Source organism: Sinocyclocheilus anshuiensis, unplaced genomic scaffold (assembly GCF_001515605.1).
Source record: "Sinocyclocheilus anshuiensis isolate Anshui unplaced genomic scaffold, SAMN03320099.WGS_v1.1 scaffold3048, whole genome shotgun sequence".
In the NCBI taxonomy this organism is placed as follows: Eukaryota; Metazoa; Chordata; class Actinopteri; order Cypriniformes; family Cyprinidae; genus Sinocyclocheilus; species Sinocyclocheilus anshuiensis.
In genome coordinates, this window is record NW_015552978.1 from 164,933 (window position 1) to 169,588 (window position 4,656).

Consider the following 4,656-nt stretch of genomic DNA (forward strand, 5'->3'; position numbering starts at 1 on the left):
TGTGTGGTCCAGTTAAACCTTACATTGTGGATAGGATAGAAAACCTGAGATATCTGATCTGATTGATTTGTATTAATTAAAAATATAAATACTGTACACTACTGTTCGAAAGTTTGGAATGTTATTGAGCAAGAATACATAGAACAAAAGTTTTTCTATCAAATAGTAGCTGTTCTTCTGAACTTTCTGTTTATTAAAACATCCTGAAAAAAAAAATCAAGGTTTCCAGTAATTGTCCTGAAAATTCAGCTTTGCCTGAATCATATGATATGACCCATTTAAGATTAAATAAATGCAATGTCTTGGTGAGCATAAGAGACTTCAAAACTTTCAAAAACATTAACAAATCTTCCCATTTTGAACGGTAGCATAGAATAAAAAATAATATAAATGTTAAGTAATGCTGAATTGCCTACTAAAAAAACAACTTTTGCAATACTCAAACTTAGTAAAGTACTTTATGCATTGTAAGAAATTAAGAAAGTATAGGATTGCATTTTTATCTAAAAGTGTACCTTATATGAAAGCAGATTTAGTTTCATAGACCTGGAACATCAATAACAGCAGTACAGAATAATATAAAGAATGATATGATAAGATGATAATGATAATATAAGAATAAATAAAGCAATATCTTACCAGTGCTGTTTTAGATAAAGTGATGGTAGATTTAGTTTATGAACAACTGTCGCAGATGAAATACATTATCGGTGCAGGGAACGTAGTAATGTCGCTGTAATGTGGATTGTGACTTCTCATTTGTATTAATCTCAGTGTAACACAGACAGGCAACTTTATGCAGTCACCTTTCTCAAGACAAAGGACATACACCTGCTTAACATTAACATGCTGGCCAATTCCGGTCACACTTTGATGTGTAGCCACATGATTTCACAGTCCACATTGATAGCACAAATCAAATTTAAAGGCGTGTTGCCCAGGCAGATTAGAAAAGCAGCATCCACATTTAATCTCTGCCGAGGCGGCTGTATTGCCATTAAAATGGCCGAAAATGAAACACCTCAGGTTGACTGTGGGAATCGGTTATTTGTCAGCACAGTTGTCGGCAGTGAGCAGAAAACAAACTTTCTCTGTCATTTTTTCCCCTCTGTTCTTTCTTACTCTGTAGAGACAACATGCTTATTTAAACGAATAGACAAATCATGTTACAGAAAAATAATCTTTCACAGATTACATTTTTACTTGCTTGTAATTACACCAAAAATTTTTAGTTTATACAAACAGTATTGTCATAGCCATGCAACAATTATTCTTTGATATGCAGAAGTCACATCATTCCCTAGAGATCGTCTGGTAAAAGTTCGTTTTAACAGACACGCACATGGTTTCAGTCTACCTCATTAATAGTTCTGCATTACCTAATTAAGCTCCTTTCTTCCCGTCTCCATGTTTTGGAACCAAAATGACCTCCAAGGTCTTTTACATGTTTGATTATATAATGAAAAATCGAAATATGACAATGAATATTTTATTAATATAATCTGACTTGCACATCTTTTTGTGAGTCTCTAATCATAATTATGAGAGGATATTGCCATTTATGCAGTTTGATAAGCTGTACATAAATCATTTCTTGTAGTTTCTTGTAGTCAATTGTTTGTTCGATGTCATTATTTTTAGCACACTTTTCTTAACATTTGTCTGCAGCTGTTAACCACACTAAATCCTCCCATTTCCTTTTAAAGCTTAGCAATTGATTTTTTTTTTAACAAAGACAGTGACCGATAAATCATTGTTTACTGAGTCAGGTTTATATATGAGTGAATAAGGATCTTTTTTGGTTGATGGGGAAGCTCATCTGTGGATAAACAGTCTCGCTTCACTGTTTCTGTTTCTTTTTTGGGTCATGACTATTACACTTTCAAAAAATGTAATTTCAGAGCTCACTGACATAGAATAGATTGCTTTTGGCCACTGTGCCTTTTGCCCCTCAGTTAATTTATTGTACACTATGTTTTCTTCTTGTCTGCTTTTTAGGTGTCATTTAGTTGCTGTGTTCTAAACTAAATTACAGTCAGAGAGATTCAGTATTTCAGGTTTTCTTCCACCCACATGATCATAAATATAGAGCTCCTGTTACTGAGTGTCTATGTTCTGTTAACTCTTCATATTCTTTTAGACTATAAAGGGACTTTTTCAGGTTCTTCTGTTGAACACAAAATAGTTTGAAATTTTCAAATAAATATGTATTTATTTATTTTATTTGTTTGTTTACACAGTGAAGACAATAGAAAATATTTTTAAAATGTTTTATTTTTATTAATTATTTTTATTATTTTTATTAAATATACACACACATACAGTGCTTAACAAATTTATTAGACCACTACACAATGTAATGTTTGTCCCACAGCTGCCTTAAACTAACAGTATTGTCTGCTTATGTTTATTAAAATATATTGTCCATATAGTAAAACCCAATGGGGTACGAATGTTGTTTTGGGCCCCATTTACTTTGATTGTATGGGCAAAAACATCTGCAACATTTAAAAAAAAAATACCTCTTGCATTTTTCAGAAGAAAGTAAGTCAGTTTTTTTACAGTTTTAAACTTTCGTTAGACTGACCATTGCATTGACGTCTCAAATCTTGTTCATCTCACTCATGACGTGCTACTAAAGTTAATAGAAGTTCAACTTTAAAATCAAAAAAGTGTGTCTCTAGACCTCATTTTTCCCATTACACTATGGCATCTTGTATTTTTAAACACAAAAGCACATTCTGTGTGAATGGCTCATAAATTATGACATTTTAACTTGTAGATGAACTATCCCTTTGTTGACAATAAAAAAAAAAGCTTTAACCCTCTTCACAAACAGATTGTATATTTTCATACTCCAATCGTTGATTGATCCAAAGTGATGGATGCATGATTTCATGGCAAATAAGGAAAAGCATAAGAGAGCCATGTGAGCACGGTTTTATTCATATGAAAAACCCATGCTTGGCAACATCCCCCCACTCCCCCACCATGAAACACAAGTACGAATGTCACAAGCAATTACACACAAAGCATGACAAAAGAGTGCTATCATGCATAGCTGTGTAATGACACTAGCACTGATGCCTGGTGGGGCTCAGAAGATGACTGGAGAGACTTAACAACATGTCGCCTTTGGAGTGAAGCCAGTCCTGTTAAAAATGCTTCGAAAAGGCTTCAAAAACAAGCAACATGCAAAAACAACTGGCAGAATAAATTGGAGCTTATGGACTCCGCTGGAAAATGGAGGCCTGTTATGCAAACTCATGCATGACCCCAATGTGCCATTGTAATGGAGAAAAGGATTTTTTACCAAGCACTGCGTCTCTCTCTCTTTCTCTCTCTCTCTCTCTCTCTCTCTCTCTCTCTCTCTCTCTCTTTCTCACTCTCTGTATCTGTCTATCTATTTCCCTCTCCAGACACATACAATGATTTTAGCATGCATGCATAATTCAGAGCAGATAAGTGGCAACTGAAGCATTATGCCTATTAATAAATGAACAGTTTGTGAGATGCCAGAAGCTCAGTGACGGGAACATGAACAGCACAAGGCTAAAGCAGGAGAAGACTGTGAAAAAATGCATAGCAGATAGAAACTGTTTCCATTGATGTTAAAGGTTCTTTATGGAACCACTGATGCCAGTAAAGAACTTTTATTTTTAAGAGTGTTCTATTATTTAATGGGTTTTTGTAAATTTGGACTCTTTTTGTTTGACATTTACAGTTAATGTGTAGCTATAATTTTGTTCGATGTTACATTACTTTCTCATATCCCAACTTAACATAGAGAGACAACTATGAGTAAACCATAAATTGATCTGATATTAAGTTTGCAGTGGATGTCAAAACTCAAATGTCAACAATTTCACAGCATAAAAGGATTCAAAATAATGTGTATAACGTTATTCAAACAATTAAGATGGTTTATAGTACATTGATTGACTATTACAGAAAGTTCAGTCTTCAGTGATTTGTGCTCAATTCGTAAGCACGTCTGATATGACTTATTTAGTAACTTCATGCTTTTGTGTATTCAAGGCAAGCATGTATAGTAACTCAGTTGCACATTTGCTTTTGTAAGTTAAATGCAAGACGATTTTGCACCACTTTTCTGATTTCTGCACTTATTTAGCACTGTCAGTGTTCATCTCTTTACAATCACGTTCTATCTCTCTCTTAACCACTGACACTCCTAGTAGAGCTATGAATAGACATTCAGATCAGACATTTGCCTTTTGCTTTGTTAATGCAGGGTCAAAAAGGCACCTTTAACTATTTGAATGAGAAGAGAGGTAGGCCATATTTTGGATCAGAAGACTGCAAATTTTGACATGCATACATAAAATTAATTCATTCTGCTGTAATTGTTTTTCTTTTCACATTGAGCAGTTATTCTCATCATGTGGTCCAACTTGTCTGGAGGGGAATTCGTAATTATTGACAACATTGTTTTTTTGCATGCGCTGTCTGCATTGTTTTAGCAGTTGATTCACTAAAGAAATGGTGTAAAATAGTTATTGGCATTATCAGCATGCTCTTAGTTTAGTGCTGAACACCATTTACGTGGCACCATTCCTCATCTTGTGGTTCAGTTTTGAGTTCTTGGCAGTTCTTTACAGCAGAATCCCAGTCCAAATTCAATTTCCCAAATGTCTA